The sequence below is a fragment of the Macaca fascicularis genome, chromosome 10 (genome assembly GCF_037993035.2).
Source record: "Macaca fascicularis isolate 582-1 chromosome 10, T2T-MFA8v1.1".
NCBI lineage: Eukaryota > Metazoa > Chordata > Mammalia > Primates > Cercopithecidae > Macaca > Macaca fascicularis.
In genome coordinates this window covers 5,561,780-5,583,674 of record NC_088384.1, presented here as the reverse complement: position 1 = coordinate 5,583,674, position 21,895 = coordinate 5,561,780, and the positions used below count along the sequence as shown (strand labels likewise).

The 21,895-nt window shown below is 51.9% G+C and overlaps 3 long non-coding RNA genes across 3 annotated transcripts; 2 read left to right on the top strand and 1 right to left on the bottom strand.

Moving 5' to 3' along the window:
- Positions 1–1,507: 1,507 nt before the first annotated feature.
- LOC135965401 (uncharacterized) lies at positions 1,508–2,468 on the bottom strand. Its single transcript, XR_010578301.1, has 2 exons — positions 2,331–2,468; positions 1,508–1,667 (listed from the first exon to the last, which is right to left on the bottom strand). It is a non-coding gene; the product is annotated as an uncharacterized lncRNA (long non-coding RNA).
- Positions 1,748–3,832, top strand: LOC135965400 (uncharacterized). Its single transcript, XR_010578300.2, has 2 exons — positions 1,748–1,813; positions 2,232–3,832. It is a non-coding gene; the product is annotated as an uncharacterized lncRNA (long non-coding RNA).
- Positions 3,833–11,766: 7,934 nt separating this feature from the next.
- LOC135965302 (uncharacterized) lies at positions 11,767–21,895 on the top strand. Its single transcript, XR_010578207.1, has 2 exons — positions 11,767–11,896; positions 21,665–21,895. It is a non-coding gene; the product is annotated as an uncharacterized lncRNA (long non-coding RNA).

Sequence of the window (21,895 nt, the reverse complement as noted above, 5' to 3'; positions counted from 1 at the left end):
TGTGGGCAGATGCTGTCTTTGGCCCCAAGCCAGGCAAACCCAGAATGCCAGAGTGCAGTGCAGGAGGCGGCCCTCCCCGGGGGAGGAATGGGGCTGGAGACAAAAGCCCTCCACAGGGGCAACTCGGAGGCCTGCCCTCCCAGCTCAGGCTCCTGAGACAGAGCCCAGGGCCAGGCGGTGCTGGCTCCACTAGCAGAGTGCCCTGGACTGGGGCACTCACATGAATCTTTGCTTCAGGACCGGCTTCTGGGGAGACCCAGAGCAGGACAGGAGCTCACAGAGAGGCCTCTGTGGGTGCGTGGGTTACAATGGCGTCTGCGGTCCTGGAACTCAGAGGCAGAGGAGGCGGGACCCTGTCATCCCAATCATTGTGACTCAGCAGCATGGGAAGCCGAGGGGCACTGAGGCTAGAAGGACCCAGAGCTGAGGGACACTGGGCAGGCCTGCCGGAGAGAGGCTCTGATTTTAAGGAGAAAGGAGATAAGGATGGGGCCCAGGGCAAGGGGTGCTGTCTACAGAGCAGCTCCCAGGCCTGCAGAAGCTCCCTTGTCTGTGTCCCTGTGGGCTCCCTGGCAGTGGCATTCCCAGCCCCTCTCCCCGTGCCACTTCCCCACTTGGGGCTGGACCACCCGACCACGCAGGGGAGCTTGTGGGGTCTCAGCCCCATAGCCCAGAGCCCAGGGGCAGGCAGCAGCATGCTCTGATGACCGGCAGCCACATGGGCCCCCGAAAGCTGCCTCCGAGGCAAGCTCGCACCAGCAGGAAGTCAGGGCCGCCCTGGAGTCAACACTGGGGACTGAGGGGAAGGACACGGGTGGGCAGGGGCAGCACTTGGACCCTGTGCGTGCCTGACCCTGTGCAAGCTCTGCAGCTGGAAGGGACCAGAGCTGGCCTGAGTTGGGCAGAATGGGCTGGACCTTACGCTAAGGATCGATGGGGCTGACCCAGGGAAGCCAGGACCTTCGGGCCAACCCTGAAGGGACCACAGCTGAGGACTGTGTGCCCTGGAGGGAGTTCCAAGACGGGGGTGTGTAGGGGCAGGGAACCCACAGGCAGGCACTGCATCAGGGTCTCCCTCCTGTCCCATGGCCCCCAGGTGTCCTGCGGCCCCACACAGCCTCCTTCTGGGGGTCTGGGTGGCTGCACCTTCCACGGCGCCAGCCAGGCCTTGTGCCCATCTCCACTCCCTTGCCCTCACCTGTCCTGACCCACCACACCTTGGCGGCCTCCTCTCGGGGCTTCCTGGACTCCGCCGCGCTGCACCCACCTCCGCCCTCATCACCCAGGAGGCCTTCCCCAGCCTGGCCCGACTCAGGCTCCATAGCCTTTCACCACCCTCCTGGCTGCTGGCAGTGAAATTCACAGGAGCTCCCTCCGGGGCAAGGGTGCCTCCGCCTCCTCCATGGCAGCATCCCCAGCCCTGCACGGGGCCCTCAGCGAACACATGGGCTGAATAAATGAGTGACTGTATGAGGGACGAATGAACACATGAATGAGAGAATGGCACTGGGGGTCCGTGAACAGCTTTGTTGCATTGAAGACGGTGAAGGATTTTCATCCCGGTCCAAGCACGGAGGCCTCTCTAGAAACCGTCCCTTCCAGCTCCATGAGGGGTGAACTCTGAGCTCAGAGGCCATGGGGCGAAGTGCAGAAAATGGCTTTGAACTCTGGGAGGAGGAAGGAAGCCACCCTCCAGAAAGGAGTAAGAACCGCTCTGGAACATTCCCAAGAAAGGTCGCTGGGGGGCAGACCTGAGTGGCTAAGCGGACCCGGCGGACCCGGCGGACCCAGATCCCCCGCAGGGCAGCCCCTGGTGAGTCAGGGCCTGAGTCAGCGCCCTCCGCGTTCCCAGAGGCCCCGCCAGGACCTGCAGCCCTGGGCGCCCCAGCAGCCCGGCCCTGCTCAGCGCAGCTCTGGGTTGGAACTTGCACTTTCCAGTAACTCGGACCTCCCCCCGGCTGCCTTCCCAGGCGCCACCGGGCCCAGCAGATCGTCACCGTCCAGGTGCAGGGTGGGGGTGTGTGAAAGTCAGGCCCGGGACCCGGGCAAGTCGCTGCCGTGCCCGCTGGCTTCCCGGGGGACATCCTTCACCTTTGTGAGCCCAAACCCTCTGTGCTGCGGTTCCAACCCCCCTCCACATTCCTGCCTGCTCCTCCGGGCCTGCCCGTTCCCTCTGCCTTCCTGGGAACCTCCCTCTATCTCCGCATCTTCCGCCGCTCCCTTCCCTGCAGCAGCCAGCGGGCTCCGACTCTCGCTCTTCAGCGAACACCGCCCTTGGCGCCACGCCCACCTCCACCCGCGGCCACCTTCCCTCCCTCCCACCGCCGGACCTTCAAGACAGGATCTACCCCGGGCGGCCCCCAGCACGGGTCTCAGCCCCCTCCAGACTGGGGTTGTCGCCACCCTGCACTGAAATGGCGGCAGCCAGCTCCCTCCTGCCGCAGCCGGTGGCAGCCAGCTCCGGGCCTGGCTGGCCCCGCCCACCCTGTGTCTCGCGTGGCACCCACTGCGCTGTTCCTGTCCCGCCTGTCTTATCGTGACCTCACCCGGCTCCAGACTCTCACATGTTTACGCCTTCAGCCCTGCCCAGCCCTGGACCCCAAGTCCCCTCCAGTATTTCTTTTTCCTTTCTTTTCTTTTCTTTTTTTTCTTTTTTTTTTTTTTTTTTTGAGAGAGTTTCGCTCTTGTCGCCCAGGCTGGAGTGCAGTGGCGCGATCTCTGCTCACCGCAACCTCCGTCTCCCCAGTTCAAGCGATTCTCCTGCCTCAGCCTCCCAAGTAGCTGGGATTACAGGCGTGTGCTACCACGCTTGGCTAATTTTGTATTTTTTACGGGGTTTCAGCATGTTGGTCAGGCTGGTCTCGAACTCCTGACCTCAAGTGAACCATCCGCCTTAGCCTCCCAAAGTACTGGGATTACAGGCGTGAGCCACTGCGCCTGGCCATCCCCTCCAATATTTCTGAGGCCACCTGCCCAAAGGGGGGTTGGGTGGAGAGGACGGGGCCAGCAGCAGCAGGCCTGGGCCAGGAGACAGGCACACACCTCCGCGGTCTCTGGCTTGTCTATGTCCACACAGCGGAAAGACCTCCAACCCCCAGCCACCTGCAGCAGCCCCACATCTCCACTGGGTCACCCTGTTGAGATCAAGAATGCCTCCTCCAATGTCCCAACCCATGAGGGCTTCTTGGAGCTGAGCCAGGGCACCCGCCACTTCTGGATGGGGGCTCCTCATGACTTCTGACCTCTGTCTCGCTGGTTGGCAAGAGAAGACTGGACTCCTTCTGCAGGCCTCAGGGCAGAGGCAGATGTCAGCCCCCAGGGATGTCACTGCCAGAGCCCCAGATGCCCCAAGCCACCCGGACCCCCCCTCCCCCTTGCAGTATCTCTGCTACAATAAAATGTACACAGATCTGAACCCTCTCACCTGGGCGACTGCCAATGTCCCCTACGGCCCTACACCCCGCCTCCAGGAGCCCAGGGGATCTTTCTTTTTAAAGATATTCAGACCTCACAGATAAGTCTGCCCTGGCCAGCCGCTCCCCAGTTCCCAGGCCCTATCCTGACAATGGCCACCACTTCAGAGCAGCTGAAACCTGCTGTGAGTGAAAAATGAGAAGCTGTTGTTTTAATTTTACTTTCTCTGATTACTAATGAGGTTATTTCTTCTCTGCATAAAAACTTCATTCGTGTTTAATTGGATTTTTGTCTTTTTGTTAATGTATAGGACCTCCTTTTGTTCTTACATATATTATGAATTCAAACTCTTGTAGATAAAGATTAATGTTTAGAGGCAAAATCATGGTTCTCATACAAAATAAAAATTGAACACACCTAAGATTTTATTTAACTCATTAATAAGGGAACCAGTAAGATGTTAAAACCAGTTCAAAGGAGAATCGGAAAGACAGCTGTGTAGGCAACGAGGAAAGCCGAAACAGATTGGCTTATTGGTGCAAAGTGCTTAATATCGTAGAGGGCAATAAAGTGTACTGTTTGGGATTATCTTTTCCATGGGACAGAATTCAATTCAATCTCTATGGAGCAAAATTCATTTGCATTCTATGGGCTGGATCATTGGCCTTATAATTGGTTTTCTATAAGTTAACTTCTCCCCTGACAGAGCTGTAAAATAGCTTAGTCCATAGCATAGCAGTTGAAGAAGGACCCCATGGAATCAGATCATTCCCAGCGGGGTCACTAGACAGATACCACTCAGCCACTCAGCACACCACTGAAAGGACACCCCCCGTAAACCCATTTCCAAGCCTATGACATTTTTTTCCTCTATGTCACTTACCTTTTCACTTTGCTATATTTTGTCATGAAGTGATGTTATCATTAACCAATGGTTTCATCTGTGATTTGTGTTTTCTGTACCTTGTAGAAGGCATCTTCGCAACCCATATAGAAACACACTCAATTTTTTGCAAGTTGACTTAAAGTATTGCTTTTTGCACGGGTGCGGTGGCTCATGCCTATAATCCCAGCACTTTGGGAGGCTAAGGCAGGCGGATCACCTGAAGTCGGGAGTTTGAGACCAGCCTGGCCAACAAGGTGAAACCCTGTCTCTACTAAAAATATAAAATTTAGCCAGGCATGGTGGTAGGCGCCTGTAATCCCAACTACTCAGGAGGCTGAGTTAGGAGAATTGCTGGAACCCGGGAGGCAGAGGTTGCAGTGAGCTGAGATTGCACCACTGCACTCCAGCCTGACGACACAGTGTGACTCCGTGTCAAAAAAAAAAAAAAAAAGGAAAAAAACAAAGAGAAAAAAGTATTGCTTTTCTTATGTTTTTGTTTTGTTTTGTTTTGTTTTGTTTTGAAGTGGAGTCAACTAGGCTGGAGTGCAGTGGTATGGTCTCGGCTCACTGCAGCCTCTGCCTCCCAGGTTCCAGTGATTCTCCTGCCACAGCCTCCTGAGTAGCTGGGATTACAGGTGCCTGCCACCACGCCTGGCCAATTTTTGTATTTTTAGTAGAGACAGAGTTTCACTGTGTTGGCAAGGCTGGTCTCAAACTCCAGACCTCAGGTGATCCGCCTCAGCCTCCTAAAGTGCTGGCATTACAGGCATGAGCCACTGCACCCGGCCTAATTCCTGTGTACATCTTATAATCTAGTAGGGCAAGTTCTCACCATCTAGTTCTTCTTCTGCTTTCCCCGGCTATTCTTGGACATTTCCATTCCCATATGAATTACAGAATCAGCTTGTCACAGAAATCCCATCTTTTTTTTTTTTTTTTTTTTTTTAACATATTCCTTGAGAGATTTCGTGTCAGGCTTCTTGTATGTTTTAGCATTACCATAAATGGGAGATTTAAGTTTTGTTACATCTTCTAACTTGCAATTGCTGGTAAACAGGAACACTGCTTATGACTGATGAGGATCTGATGTCAATCTGATGAATTTTCTCTAGAAGCAGTAGCTTTTATTTATTAGTAGATTTATGATTTTTTTTTTTTTTTACTAGTAGCTTTAGATTTCTTTTCTCTCTTTCCTAGATGTTCTGAAATTCCATTATGAGGTACCTTCTAGTGGAATGTTGAGATTTTAATTTTTGTTCTTTCATTTGTCCTACTTGGCATTCACTGATCTCTTCCAATCTGAGGGATTCACCTCTTCCTTCAGTTCTAGGGGATTCGTGTGTAATATATCACTAAATATTAATTATCTTTCCTTCTCACTAATGTCTACTCTTGGGCCTCTGATTAGATAAACGAGGCAGCCTCTGAATTTGCACTCCCTCTTTTTTAGGAAGCTACTTGCTGTTATGTCATAATTCCCCTTTATTGGACAAGTCATTTTTTTTTTATCTTCCAAACCTTTCTAAATTTTTCCTTAGCCCTTGACTTTTAGAAATTTGACTGTGGGCCGGGCGCGGTGGCTCAAGCCTGTAATCCCAGCACTTTGGGAGGCCGAGACGGGCGGATCACGAGGTCAGGAGATCGAGACCACCCTGGCTAGCACGGTGAAACCCCGTCTCTACTAAAAAAATACAAAAAAATAGCCGGGCGAGGTGGTGGGCGCCTGTAGTCCCAGCTACTCGGGAGGCTGAGGCAGGAGAATGGCGTGAACCCGGGAGGCGGAGCTTGCAGTGAGCTGAGATCCGGCCACTGCACTCCAGCCTGGGCGACAGAGCGAGACTCCGTCTCAAAAAAAAAAAAAAAAAAAAAAAAAAATTTGGCCGGGCGCGGTGGCTCACGCCTGTAATCCCAGCACTTTGGGAGGCCGAGGCGGGCGGATCACAAGGTCAGGAGATCAAGACCACGGTGAAACCCCGTCTCTACTAAAAATACAAAAAATTAGCCAGGCGCGGTTGTGGGCGCCTGTAGTCCCAGCTACTCGGGAGGCTGAGGCAGGAGAATGGCGTGAACCCGGGAGGCGGAGCTTGCAGTGAGCCGAGATCGCGCCACTGCACTCCAGCCTGGGCGACAGAGCGAGACTCCGTCTCAAAAAAAAAAAAAAGAAAAAAAGAAATTTGACTGTGATTGGCCTAGGAGTGATTTTACTTGTGTTTACTCTGCTTGGGGTTTGTTGAGCTTTTTGGATCTGCAAGTTAATGCTTTCCATTAATACTGAGAAGTTTTCAACCATTATTTCCTCAAATTTATTCTGCCCCTATGTCTCTCTCTTCTCCTTCTGGGACTCCAACTACATGTATTTGTGGTGCTTGGTACTGTCCAAGAGGACACTGACATTCTTTTCTTTTTTCTCCTTTTTTTTTTTTTTCGAGACAGAGTCTCACTGTCACCCAGACTGAAGTGCAGTAGCGTAATCTTGGCTCACTGCAACCTCCATCTCCTGAGTTCAAGCAATTCTCCTGCCTCAGCCTCCCAAGTAGCTGGGATTACAGGCACCTGCCACCACACTTGGCTAATTTATATATATATATATATATATTTTTTTTTTTTTTTTTTTTTTTTTGAGATGGAGTCTCGCTCTGTCGCCCAGGCTGGAGTGCAGTGACGCGATCTCAGCTCACTGCAAGCTCCGCCTCCCGGGTTCACGCCATTCTCCTGCCTCAGCCTCCCGAGTAGCTGGGACTACAGGCGCCCGCCACCTCGCCGGGCTAATTTTTTTGTATTTTTTTTTAGTAAAGACGGGGTTTCACCGTGTTAGCCAGGATGGTCTCGATCTCCTGACCTCGTGATCCACCCGTCTCGGCCTCCCAAAGTGCTGGGATTACAGGCTTGAGCCACCGCGCCCGGCCTAATTTTTATATTTTTAGTAGAGATGGGGTTTCACCATATTGGCCAGGCTGGACTCGAACTCCTGACTTCAGGTGGCCCACCTGCCTTGGCCTCCCAAAGTGAGGCATGAGCCACCATGCCCAGCCTTTTTACTCCAATTCTATTTCCCTCTTTTCTTCGAGTTAAATATTTTCTGCTGATGTGTCTTCAAGTTTACTGGTCCTTTGTTTTTCTGCCATCTCCAGAACTGGAGCCCATCTAATGAATTTTTTAAATTTCGTTATTGTCCTTTTCAGCTCTAGAATTCTCACTAATGTGTCCATTTGTCTGTGCAAATTCTCTCTTCACTCATTGGTATCATATTTTCCTTTAATTCCTTGAACATATTTTCCTATGAACCTATTTTTCTTTAATTCTTCAAACATATTTATAACAGGTACTTTGAAGTCTGTAACTGCTAAATCTAAATTCTGGGCCCAGAGATTACAACTGTCAGCTTCTTTATGAAACGCATTTTCCTGTTTCTTCATCTAGTAATTTTCCGTTGAAAACTGGGTATTGTAGCTAATATATCATAGCAGCTTTGGAATCAGGAGTGGAATCAGGGAAAACCAGCCAGGGCCAGAGCACTCCAGGAATGACAGGTATGGCAGGGTAGACAAATGAACCATCCCAGAGTTCATCAGAGCTTTCACCCTGCCACTTTCCCTGTCCAGACAGTTTCCCTCACTATTCTCCTCCCCAAATTTGTCTCATTGTGCTAGACTTGGCTTAAGAATCACCCCCTTAGGGAAGTCTTTCCAATGACCCTGACCAGGTTAGGACCCCTTATCAAACACATTTATAAGTACTTTCTACAACTGCATCAATTATGAACTTGTTTGTATAGTTTCTTCTTTAATGTCTATCTCCTGCACTACACTGGAAAGGAAATGAGAGCTAGGACAGGCTGTATGTTGTTACCACATGCCTGAGGCACAGAGGAGCTCAATAAATATTTGTTTAATGAATTAATGTTGCCCACTTTGCCTTGAGGACATTTTCAGAATTTGCTGTCTCACCAGCAAATGTAAGAATGTTACATTTTCAGAATTTGCTGTCTCACCAGCAACACATAAGTATGTTCATTCCCTGAACACTTACTGGTACTTATAATTTTTTATAAGTATTTTTAATGATCTTTTTATAAGTTTTTCCAATCTAATAGCTGAAAATTTTATCTTAGTCTAATTTGGATCCTTTGAAATTGAACATTTTTCACAGTTATATTGGCAATTTGAAGTTTCTCTTCTGTAAATCTCCTTCCCATATCCTTTGCAAATATTTTGTCCTATTTACTTACAAAGAGACTTTCATATGTTACTGATAAGGTCTGGTGCTGTGTCCCCACCCAGATCTCATCTTGAATTGTAATCCGAAGTATAATCCCCATGTGGTGGGGGGAGGAATCTGGTGGGAGGTGATTGGATCATGGGGGTGGTTCCCCTGTGCTGTTCTCATGATACTGAGTGAGTTCTCACGAGATCTGATGGTTTTATAAAGGGCTCTTTTCCCTTCACTCTGCACTCTCTCTCCCGCTGCATTATGAAGGAGGTCTCTGCTTCCGGTTTGTCTTCAGTTATGATTGTAAGTTTCCCGAGGCCTCCCCAGTCATGTGGAACTTGAGTCAATTAAACCTCTTTCCTTTATAAATTACCTAGTCTTGGGCGGTCTCAGTGGCTCACGCCTATAATCCCAGCACTTTGGGAGGCCGAGGCGGGTGGATCAGTTGAGTTCAAGAGTTTGAGACCAGCGTGGCCAACATGGCAAAACCCTGTCTCTACTTAAAAAATGCAAAAATTAGCTGGGCGTGGTGGCATGTGCCTGTAATCCCAGCTACTCGGGAGACTGAGGCAGGAGAATCACTTGAACCTGGGAGGCGGAGTTTGCAGTGAGCCGAGATCACACCACTGCACTCCCGCCTGGGCAAAAAGTGAGACTCCATCTCAAACAAATAAATAGATAAAGAATATATTACATAGTTTTGGGTATTTCTTTATAGCAGTGTGGAAACGGACGAATACAGTTATGTCAGAAGTATTTTGTCCAGCACATAGTTTTTCTCAGTTTGTTGTTTGCCTTTGCACTCTGCTTATACTGTTTCCTACCAACATGGAAACAAAACCGTATATATGTTCTCCATTCTTTTCTTTGTGGCCCTGATCTGAGTCTCCCTGCTTAGGAAGATATTGCTCAACCTCAAAATTAGGTAAATATGTATGTATACTTCATCCTAGTGTATTTATGGTTTCATTTTTTTTAACCTTAAGATTCTTTTTTTTTAAATTTTTTTTATTACCTTAAGATTCTTAACCCATCTCAAATTTATTTTGGTACAAGAAGAGAGACATGGATCTAATTTCATTTCATCTTTCTCAATGGTTGCCTGTTGCTCCATCCATCCCTTATTTAAAAAAAAAAAAAAAAATGTGTACCCAAACAAGCACTTATTATAAGTATAATAAGTGTTATGGAGAAATAATACAGGGTGATGTGGTGGGAGTGTAACTCTGGATCTGTGCCATCTAATATGGTAGCCACTAGCCACGTGTTACTATTTAAATATAAATGCAGGCTGCGAGTGAGGCGGTGGCTCACACCTGCAATCCCAACACTTTGGGAGGCCAAGGTAGGTGAATCATTTGAGCTCAGGAGTTCAAGACCAGCCTGGCCAACATGGTGAAACCTCATCTCTACTAAAAATACAAAAATTAGCTGAGCGGTAGTGGTGCACACCTGTAATCCCAGCCAGTTGGGAAGTTGAGGCAGGAGAATCACTTGAGCCTGGGAGGCGGAGGTTGCAGTGAGCCAAGATCATGCCATTGCACTCCAGTCTGGGCAACAGAGTGAGACCCTGTCTCAAAAATAAATAAATATAAATGCAAATTAATTAAAATTAAATGAAATTCCAAATTCAGCTCCTGGGTCACACGAGCCACCTTTCAAGTGTTCAACAGTCCCACGTGTCTGGCAGCTGCCTCACTGGAAAGTCCAGTTGCGGAACATTTCAAGCATCACAGAAAGGTCTGTTGGACAGTGCTGCTCTGATTTGGCCAATGCCCGCTGCCTTGTACTAGAATGTAAGCACAGAATAATAGAGTCGATATCTGTCTAATTTTACTTTCTGTCTCTAGAAAGTAGCATAGAGACCAGCACAGAAGCAGACAGTAATCAAGTTTACAGAAAGAAGGCAGGAAGGAAGAGAGAGAGGAAGAGAGAGACGGGAGAGATGAAGAAGGAGGAGAAGAAAGGAGGAAGGGAAGGAAGGAGGGAGAGGAAGGGAAGGGAAGGAAGGGAAAGAGGGAGGGAGGGAGGGAGGAAGGAAGGAAGGAAGGAAGGAAGGAAGGAAGGAAGGAAGGAAGGAAGGAAGGAAGGAAGGAAGGAAGGAAGGAAAGGAAGAAAAGGAGGAGGGAGGGAATAAGGGAGAAAGGAAGCTCCCAGCCCATCCACACGGAGCAGTTTGCAGTTTGGGACCTCAGGCCTGACAAACAGAAGTACAGAGTACAGGTCAAAACAGCCTGGGTGTGGAGGGAGGGAGAGTCCAGGATCCTTGTGTTTACTAAACACTTACTATGTGCCCGGCACCATCCTAATTCCTAATTCCCTGCAGTTTCCACTTTACACCCTACGGTTGTTATCTGATTTCACAGAGAAGGAAACTGAGGCCGGAGAGGTGAATCAGCTTGTCTAGGCACACAGGACCAGGAGTAGCGAGCCAGGGTCAAGCCAGGCAGGCGGCTCCAGGGTTGGTTCCTTCCCCTCATACCACTGAGGTCAAAGGTGGGAGGATGCTGTGAAACAGGAGCCCAGTGTCCACACTCCCTTCCTTCTCTCCTGGGCCCAGAAACCTCTAAGACTTTTTCAATACCCTCCGGCCAGCCCTCACCAGCTCTGGCAGCTGCCCACTGAGCCAGCCCCTCTGCCCAAGGCCCCACCCTAGGGCGGTGGCAGCCAAGGGGGCAGGTCACACTGCTGCCAGCTGGAGCCCAGGCGGCCGATCCATGCAGGAGCCCTGTCCATGATGTCAGTACCACCAAAGCATCTTCATTAACTGCCCCCTGGGTGACACAGCCCAGCTTTTCTGGGTGGAATGGGTGGGGGACTCACCGAGACCCAGGTGTTCGCAAGAAGCCAGGATGGAAAGTATGACTCGATCCTTCCCAAACGTGGGATGGCTTTTCCATTGCTAATATCCGAGGAATCCGGTGAAGTAGTGGAAAGATCAAGAAGGCAGGAGACTGGTTCTCACTCTGGCCCATCCTGACTTTAGACCAGAACCCCAGAGCCTCAGTCTCCCCTTCTGTCCACCAGAAACCAGGGCCCTGTCCAGCTCCGACTCTCCAAGGTGCCCATGTGTCAGTGAGGTTGACAGCACCGCAGTCACCCTGGGACTGCAGCCTTTAAAGCTTTTGTTTGTTTTGCAAACATGTCTTTGGGAGTGAAGATCCATCCATCGTGACATAAATTTCATTTCAGAAGTTATATTTTACTAGTAGGAGTACAAAGGACTCAAGAATTCAGAACTGGATTTCCCTCCCCAGCCACCCTCAGGATGTCCCAGCCTTGCCCCTGGAGCAGCCAGACTTCCCGCAAAATGAGGACTTGGAAGCTGTGCCGTGGCCGCCAGAACTGACTGTATCAGGCTTGCTTCCTCTCCACCCACCCTGGGAGGTTGGTACTGTTTTTATTCCCATTTTACAGCGATTCTACCTCCCTGCCAGCATTAGACCAACCCTTCACCATTACTTCCTCTAGGAAGCCATCCCTTACTCCCAAGTCTGAGCCAAGCCCCTTCCCAGGTGTCCTCCAGACCCTGAAGTGCACTATCCAGCATGTCCTGCCACATCGAGGCTTCCTCTCCCCTCCTGGTTTTGTCTACTCTGAGAGCAGCAGCCCTGGCGTGTAGGCCCAGCTGCCACTCAGTCAGCCCCTGATAGGTGCACCCCATATGCCTCCTGCCCTGATGTTAGGGGACCATGGCAAGGACCTGATGCCATGAAGCTCACAGGCCTCCAACTTTTGGGGCCAGAATCAAACTGCCCACTCCTTGTGCAACCAGCTGCTCCTTAAAGGTGATCAAATCTTGGGACTGAGAAATTTGTGGCCTCCCAACCTACAACTCTTCAAGAGTTCAAGGCAGGCTGTTTGTTTGTTTTTTGTTTGTTTGTTTTGTTTTTTGGTTTTTGTTTTCCCTCAACTCACCCACTTCCCACAATCTCATTTTTCCACCTTGACTTTTCCTTTAGCTGGACTGACTTCTTCTATATTTTATTTGAATGTTGGTGTTTCTAGTCCTGCTGGCTACCCACGAGGCAGAATGTCTATAAATGCAAAGAAATAGGACAGTTTGCCCGAGGAAGGGATTTCTTTAAAGTGAATTCTGAGTGTCTTTCCTCTTTCGGAATGTTCCTTCTCCCTTAGGGCTCCCTCCTCTGGAATGCTCCCTCTACCTGGAGTGTTCCCTTTCTCTGGAGTGCTCCCTCTTCCTGGAGTGCTCCCTCTCTCTTCACTGCTCCCTCTCCCTGAGGGTGTCCTCTCCCTGCAGTGCACCCTGAACCCTCTCCCTGTAGTGTTCTCTCTCCCTGAGTACTCCCGCTCCCTGAGTGCACCCTCTCCCTGCAGTGCTCCCTCTCCTTTGAGTGCTCCCTCTCCCTGACTGCTCCCTCTCCTTGCAGTGCACCCTGCACCCTCTTGCTCCCTCTCCCTGGAGTGTTCTCTCTCCCTGAGTACTCCCTCTCCCTGAGTGCACCCTCTCCCTGCAGTGCTCCCTCTCCCTTGGGTGCTCCCTCTCCCTTGGGTGCTCCCTCTCCTTTGGGTGCTCCCTCTCCCTTGAGTGCTCCCTCTCCCTTGAGTGCTCCCTCTCCCTGCAGTGCACCCTGCACCCTCTTGCTCCCTCTGCCTGGAGTGTTCTCTCTCTGAGTGCTCCTGCTCCCTGAGTGCATCTTCTCCCTGTAGTGCTCCCTCTGCCTGCAACTTTCTGCCCAAAGCGCTCTCCACATTCTTCTCCTGATGAGAAGCTGCTCATCTTCCTTGAGGCTCAACTCAGGCGGCCACCTCCCAGGAAGGCTTCCTGGACTCCTCCATTGCCTCCTCTGTTGTCCCACGCACCATGCCCACCCCCTCATGCTTCCGTTCTCACCGCATTCACCATCTGTGTCCTTATCTTCCCTCCCCACCTCTCCTGCCTCTAGCCAGGCTCTCAGCCCCCAAATGGCAGACCAGTGTCTCAAGCCTTTGGGGAGGCAGGGGTCTGTCCCAGTGCTTAGCCCAAAGGAGGCCTCCGTGAGTCAGCTGCTGAAAGCCAATAATCCCAGGCACCTTGGCTGGGAAGGATCCAGCCCTGTACGCCATCCCCATCCTTGAAAGACTGATCTTATTCATGCATATCTGGGGAACCCGGAAGCATGCTTAGAGGTCTCTACAACCTCCTCTTTTAGCTCTGGGGAAACCGAGGCCCAGACAGGGAGCATCTTGCCCAAGGTCACCTTCTCTGAACCTCTTCCTCCTGTCCTGAGCCCTTGCCATGGCAGAGCTGAGCTCCCCAGCACCTTAGCAGAAATGAACCTGTGTGCGTGCCCCCCCCACACTGGTGTGCGTGTGCACATGCGCAGGGACCCTCACAGCCACTGCCTCCGCAACATAGGCAGGCAGCGCTCACAGACCCCTAATCAGGTGAGGATACCGAATCTCTGGAGGACAAGTGACGGGTCGACAGTCAGCTGCGGGGCTGGGACATCAGACTCTGGGTTGTGGTTCTGTCGCCTATCACAAATGTGCCCAATCCAAATTTACAGAAGGTGCAGGAATCGCCTGGGCAAGCACAGGTGCATAAAAATCAGCTTCAGGTGCCTACCTGGCACATGTGCTTTTTCTGTCTTGTCTGTTTAGACCATGTCTAAGCAGTTGGGGACAGGTGCCACAGGACCCGCATGTGGGCCTGGCGCCTTTCTGGGCTCACTTAGGCACATTGTAGTTTAGCAGCTCTTGGTGAGGTCCCTGTCCTTTCTCTATGCACATCCACTTGCGGCCCCAGAAGACCCTGTAGACAAGCTGTTGTCCCTGTGACAGGGAACCCCAGTGGCAGGGACTGCGGCACAGCCCAGGAAAACAGGACCATGCAGTTTTTACAAGGGACATTGGTAAAAGGTTGATGACAGATGTTATTTTCCAGGAAAAAGTCAAGACGCTGAATTGAAAGTTCACCCTGGGCTGTGGGGAAGAATTTGCCCCAAGCGGAGAGAGGAGGCGAGAGAGCCCCTCTCCATGCAGCAGGGCTGTCCCTGGGTTTGGACGGTTATTGGGGGCGGCCTTTATTTCCTTACTGATCATTTATAGCATCTTTAAAAGTCAACCTAATAAAATAAAAATAAGACGGGCAGGAAGGAGGGAGAGGCAGTCACCTACACGAGTCTAAAATCTTTTGGACCTGGTCACAAAGAGACGCTCTCCAGGAGGGTCGCCAGGGCCGCAGGGTCCGGGGCTAGGCCCGGGATCCAGCTAAGCCCTGGCCAACATGCGGACACATGCACACACCCGGACACACCCGCACACACCCGGACACACCCGCACACACCCGCACACGCACGCGCCCGTGGGCCGCGCCCCGCCGCGCCGGGGCCCGCATTGGCATTCCGCGCCGTTCCCAGCCCGCGGCGCCGCGCGGGGACAGTGGCGCATTGTTCCCCGGACACGCCGGGCGGCGCAGCGCCCTCGGGGCTTGGCGCGGCCCCGCCGCGATTTGCATGCGCTCCAGTCACAAAGGTTCAAGGTCAGGAGCGCCAGGCGGCCCAGCCCCGCCCGGCCCAGGAGCTATTCTTCGCCCTGGCGGCGGGAATTCCTTGCCGCCCGCGCCCGGGACGCCCCTGCGCGTGAATGGCCGAGCGCCGCCACCGTCTGAGGCGCTTTGTGTCTCGGCCCGGCCAGCTGGGCCCGCGAGGGACGTGCCAGCTCGGCCGGCGGCGCCCCCGCGCCAGCGCCCCTCGCCCATGCTAATCAGCCTGGCAGCGCGTCTGGGCGGGCGGCCCGGTCCGGCCTGGGAGCCCCTCACGTTCCCTGCCGGGAGTCCCCTCCTGCCAGGCCCCCTCCCCTAGCTTCCCCTGCTGCCAGGAGACCCCACTTACTCTGCCAGGGGCTCCCCACGACCCTAGCTGTCAGGTGCCTCCACCCGATTCCACCTCCACTCCCCCGCCAGAAGGCCCCCTCTCCAGCTGCCCTGAGTGCCCTCTGCCCGGCCAGAAGCGCGGGTGCACCTTGCAGGAATGGCTGATGGGGAGCCTGGGGCCTACGACCCTTCTGGGACTCTGACACGACTCTCTGTGGGGCCTGCGGTCATCTTCTCTCAGCCTCAATTTCCCCTGAACAATGAGGCAGGTTGCCCTTCATGATCTCCAGAGGCACGTCCAGAGCTGGGGTCTCCCAGCAGATGCAGGTAAGGTAGTGGTAAAGATGGCATTCCCCCAGCTCCCGCCTGCTCTGCCATTATCCAGTCTGCTGGCCTGTGGACAGTCACCCTGAGCCCTGAGTCTGGGTCACCGTCTCCAGAGACGTCTTGAGGACTAACAGAGCTGAGCGTTCCACGTTGGGAGGGCCCTCAGAGCGTGCTGCCCTTATCATCTTCCCACAAGGTAGCCCTGCTCAGGCAAGATTATGATTCACCCACTAGACTGGGAGCCTCGAGTGGGCAGGAACTTCTGTATTCCCACAGCACAGTGGCACCCGGGACGCACTGAATGACCTCACAGTTGGATAGGTGAATGCCCCCCAGTGTGGGTCACTCTGTGCAATGGTGGATGGGGACAGGCCACCGCATTTGGCATTTCCAGTACTTGGAAAGAGGCTCAGAGCCTTTCTTGGGAGGCGGGAGCAAGCTTCTCCTGGGAGATCCCCACTGGGTGTTTGGGCTCCATTGTCCAACAGGAACGTCCCCACCCGCAAGCCTCTGGGGAAGCAAGGAAGTTGTCCTTCTGCAGAAAGCTGTGTGCAGGCACACACAGTGCCTGGCCAGGATGCCCATCACGAGGTCCAGAAACTGGAGCTGCAGACCTGGGGCCTCCGGCATGAGGCTGCCAAGGACCCACAGCTTCATGTAGCATCTGTCCTCCTGGCACGTTTGAAGCCAGCGGCCCCACCGGATACCAGAGACAGCCCCCAGTGTTGGGGGCATCGTGCTCGAGGATGCATTTCCCCAGAGCACAAGAACCTGGGCCCTGTAGACAAGCAGCCCCAGCCAAGTCTCAGGCCCAAGAAAGAGGGACAAGGTGAGGTGGTGAAATGGGCACCAGAGGAGGGAAGCCAACCTCAGACAGACCCTCAGACAGCAGAAAATCTAGCCTGGGGGTTCGAAGCCTTTCCCCAGCCCTCTCCCATTTCCCTCCAAACCTTAAATATGAAGTAGACATGATTACACGTACCTCGCTGCTCTAAGAATCACTCAGGGCCAGATGCAGTAGATCATGTCCGTAATCCCAGCACTTTGGGAGACTACGGTGGGCGGATCACTTGAGCTCAGGACTTCCAGACCAGCCTGGGCAACATTAGTGTGATACCTTGTCTCCACAAAATAATAATAATAATAAGGCCGGGTGCAGTGACTTATGCCTGTAATCCCAGAACTTTGGGAGGCCAAGGCGGGCAGATCACTTGAGGTCAGGATTTTGAGACCAGCCTGGCCAACATGGTGAAATCCCATCTCTACTAAAAACACAAAATTAGCCTGGTGTGGTGGCGCATGCCTATAGTCCCAGCTACTGAGGAGGCTGAGGATGGAGGATTGCTTGGGCCCAAGAGGTCAAGGCTGCCGTGAGCCATGATCACACCACTGCACTCAGCCTGAACAAGACCCTGTCTCAAAATAAAGAATCACTTAGAAGCCTGGATGTTACCCTCCCTAGCACTGTGTTGCTAGCATCAGTTTCATATGCGTCCCTAACCCCGTCCCTGCCTAGCTGGCTGGATACCACTCCCAGCTGTTTTCCAGCCACCCCAGCTTTGTCCTGCACATGGTACTCTGCTGCCCACGGAATGCCCTCTCAGCCTGCTGCTTGCCAATGAGCTCATCCTGCAAGGCTTGGTTCAGATACCACCTCCTCCAGGAAGCTGCCCCTGATCCTTTCCTCCTCCCTTTTCCCACCTGCCTAGGTTTTTGATGCCATGATAAGGAATTTGGCTGCAGATCCTAGGGCAGTAGGGAGCCACTGCAGGCTCTAAACAGGGAGCAGTGACCCAGCAACTCTCCGTGGTGGCCTCTGCAGGCAGCATGCAGACAGGGGTGCTCAGACATCCGGAATTCACAGGCTGGTCAAATTTCAAAGGAGTATTGCAGACCTACGGAAGATTGCCAACTTTCTATTTTTCCTATGTTGGGGCCTTTAGAAAAATAATTACAATTTCCCTTTTTGAGAGAATATCTTTAAACCAAAAAAAAAAAAAAAAAGTAAGAAGACAATCTCAGGACAAAGGCCCTTCCTTTGTGCTGGATAAACAGAGCCTTTGGAAAACTTGACACATGGTCCTCACATTTGATGGTTGGAAAACAGCTAGCGGTGGTATCCGGCCTAACAGTTGGAACTGTGATCAGGGCTGGGCCTCCATATGGGTGGGGCCTCCTCTCGGCATCCCTTCCTGCCCCAGACCACAGGTTTCCTGAACCCCCCTAGACCAGGTGGGTTTCCTGGCTGGTCCCCTGGCTGCGCTCAGGCCCTCTAACCTGGCGGTTCTCAGAGGTCAACTCAGATGAGTATCGAGCTGGTCAATGTGACGAGTGCCCACCACGGGGAGGCCCCTGGGGCAGTCTGCAGCTCCAGCACTCATGGATCACTGCAGCCTCAACCTCCTGGGCCCAAGCAACCCTGACTTCAAGACACGAGGATGCTTATGAGAATAGAGAGGAGGGGACAAGGCACAGATGCCCTCTGTCCCCACAGTGTGAGGCAAGGAGCAAACGTGTGTGTGCGCAGGAGCCTGGGGCCACCCATGGTGGAGGGAATGCCTGATGCATGACCAGCCTGAGTGGAGAGTCCACACTGAGCCTTGTGGATTGTTCTAGAAGGAGATTCATCGTCCCTTCCAAGGGCAGGCTGTACTGTGGATGTTCTGCTGATGAGACAGTGGGTACCATCAGTAATTAGCATTGAAATCCTGTGCTCAGCCTCAGAGCTGGGAGGCCCAGGGTAACTACTGAGGACAGCCCAGCATTGAAGACAGGCCTGAAGATGATTAGGGGCAGGGTTACACTGCTAACACCTGCTCTATTAGGTGACGTTAATTTGTAATCTTGTTTCCAGCTTTCCTTTGCCTTTTAATCCTTCTTTGTCAAGAACAAATTTCAAGCTATCCTGTTTCCCAATGATCACGTTCGAAACGGGAGGTCTGGATTAATCTCTGACCAGCATTGGCCCATGTATCAGTGCTCAGCCGCTTGCTTTAACCAGGCTGTGTTGTCCTAGGCTTGCTCCTACAAATATGATGTGACTCGGCCGGGCGTGGTGGCTCAAGCCTGTAATCCCAGCACTTTGGGAGGCCGAGACGGGCGGATCATGAGGTCAGGAGATCGAGACCATCCTGGATAACCCAGTGAAACCCCGTCTCTACTAAAAAATACAAAAAAAAAATTAGCCGGGCGAGGTGGCGGGCGCCTGTAGTCCCAGCTACGCGGGAGGCTGAGGCAGGAGAATGGCGTGAACCCGGGAGGCGGAGCTTGCAGTGAGCTGAGATCTGGCCACTGTACTCCAGCCTGGGCGACAGAGCCAGACTCTGTCTCAAAAAAAAAAAAAAAATATGATGTGACTCAACACTCATGTCAGGCCCTGGGCTAGGCACCAAGGACGCTCAAGACACAGTCCTTAGCCGGGCACAGTGGCTCACGCCTGTAATCCCAGCACTTTGGGAGGCCAAGGGGGATGGATCACCTGAGGTCAGGAATTCGAGACCAGCCTGACCAACATGGAGAAATCCTGTCTCCACTAAAAATACAAAATTAGCCAGATGTGGTGGCGCATGCCTGTAATCCCAGCTTCTCCGGGAGGCTCAGGCAAAGAATCACTTGAATCCAGGAGGTAGAGATTGCAGTGAGCTGAGATTGCTCCGTTGCACTCCAACTTGGACAACAAGAACGAAACTCTGTCTCAGACAAACAAACAAACAAACAAAAAACAGTCCTTGCTGTCTTGTAACCAGAGGCAGGAATAGCCTATGTCTCAGGAGTGGCTTGTCATGGCCAAGGGATCCATCCTGGAAAGCTTCCTGGAGGAGGCGGTAGCTGAGTGGAGCCTTGCACAGGGTAAGTGCTCACTAGTGTCAGCTACTGTTGTTATTCCCAGCAGGAGTAAGAGGGGAGAAGCTCTGATCACCATGCAAGTGGGAAGAGCATCTCCTTCAGAGGGAACAGCATTCGAGAAAAGGCAAGGAGTTCTCGCCCAGCCAAGTGGGGGTGGGGCGGGGAGTTGGTGGTCAGCGATGGGGAAGTGGGGGGAGGTGAAGAGGCTGGAAAGAGAAGCAGGGGGCCAACCCTGCTTTGGTTCTTAAAACAAAAGGGTTTTTTTTTTCTTTTTTTTTTTTAGGTGGGGACAGGAGTTGTGCGCATTTGGGAAACCGCTCTGGCAGCGGCCCAGGCCCGGGGGAGGAGGCTGCAGTTAGGGAGGCCACTATTTGGGCAAGGGGAAGTGTGGCCATGGGGAGGGGAGGAGCCCAGGCTGAATTACAGGGGAGGTTTTAGGAAGGACAGCCAGGACTTGTACATCTGCTGGCCCCAGGGCCCTGGCTCATGCTCAGAATGGACAGATGTGGAAGGGGTGCCCCAGGTCAGCCTTGGTGTGGGGCTGAGGCCCTGTGCAACTGGGCTTAGTGGGGTGGCCACTGGAATATCCTGCAAGACACCCCGATGCTGCTGTGACGGAGGGACCTGATGGTGGGAGGCTGCAGGGGGATCCTGGTAGTGGCTGCTACATACGGGCGTCCTGTTTCCCAGCAAAGATGGATCAAGGACTATGGAGCCCGCAATTGTGGGGCTGCCCTCCACACCAGAGTGAAGAGCCAGAGGGGCCTGGTGGAAATGTGCAGGGCATGTCACACCCACACCTAAGGAAAGGGCCCAGTCCTACAGCACCAGCAACCAAGCAGTTAAAAGTATTCTGTGGCTCCCAGGGTCACAGAGTGGAGCCTTCCCCAGAGTCAGGAGCCTGGATTCAGGGTCATTGTCCCTGCAGAGCTCAGAGCCCAGATTCTCCCTGCCCCACCTCACTCTCTTTGGGATTGATTGCTCAGCAAAGACAAAAAGACGGCGGTCCTCCATGGACCAAAGCCCCTGAGCCAGGGCCCATCCCCCAACAGTGGTGTTCCTGCTATAACAAGTCCCTGCCGGGTAGGATGAGACACCTCTGTGTAAAAAAACACGTCCACACACACTCCCGCGATATTGATGCAAAAACAATCTGTTCGCTCTTCCTAGAGTACTGACCGGTAATACCATATTCAAAAGCCTTTAAAAAAGCAAATCCTCAGTGAAGTTACAATTATTCTCCTGGGAGTACACCAAGGGAATTATTAGAGATGTATGACAAAGATGTTCATAGCAGCAGGTTTGTAAATCACCTAGACAGCCAATCATCAAGAGTGAGGTAAAGAAGTTACATATGGGACATCTGAACAACGGATTCTTCTGCAGTCATTTAAGTGTGATCTAGAAATATTTAAAGAGGAGGTGAGTGGTTTGCTGCATATTAGTGAAAGTGCAGAGAGTAAAACGTGACATATGACCACGGTGATTTCAAATATGTATTACAAAAAGACAAGAAAGGCTGGACAAATATCCACCTGAATGTCAGCTGTGTTTCTCTGAGCTGGACTTCTATCTATTTGTTATGGTCTCAGAGATGCTTTCCCATGTTTGCAAATTTGCAGATGATGAACATATATCATCTATGTTTGCAAAAGGAATCAGTCGTGTGTGTGTGTATATGTGTGTGTGTGTATCTCAATGGCACAGAAATAAAAGGCCAAGTTAAAGATGCATAATGACTCACTGCTTCCCCAAAGCAAGTTTTCTCTCTCCCAGCTTGGAAATTATTACGGAAAATGCCAGATGTGTGAGGCCTGGCTTGAACCCTGTTTGTCCAGAGCTGGGCTCCCCAGAAGGGCCATCCCCAACCACCTAGGCACGGTCACCTAGGAGGAGCTGGTCACGTGTGCAGGCCTTGTTCCATGCAACCATTCTTGGGACCAGAATCTAAGAAATATCTTTTTTTTTTCCCCTCCAGAAATGTCTTTGTGTGTATGTAGCAAAACATACATAACAAAATTTACCATTTACCATTTCAGTAGCATTAAGTAGATCCACATTGCTGGGCAACCATCACCATGATCTGTCTCCACAACTTTTTCATCATCCCAGACTGAAACTCCATACCTATTAAATAATAACCCCTCGGTCTCTACTCTCCCCAGTGCCCAATAAGCACGGCTTTACTTCTGACTCTGTGAATTTGACTACTCTCGGGACGTCGTACAGGTGGAATCGTACACTACGTGCCCTTTCGTGTCTGGCTTACTTCACTGCGCATCATGTTTTCAAGGTTTATCCACGTCATATCATGTGTCACAACTTCATTCCTTTTGAAAGCTGCGTAATATCCCATTATATATAATAATTATAAATATTATATATATAATATATCA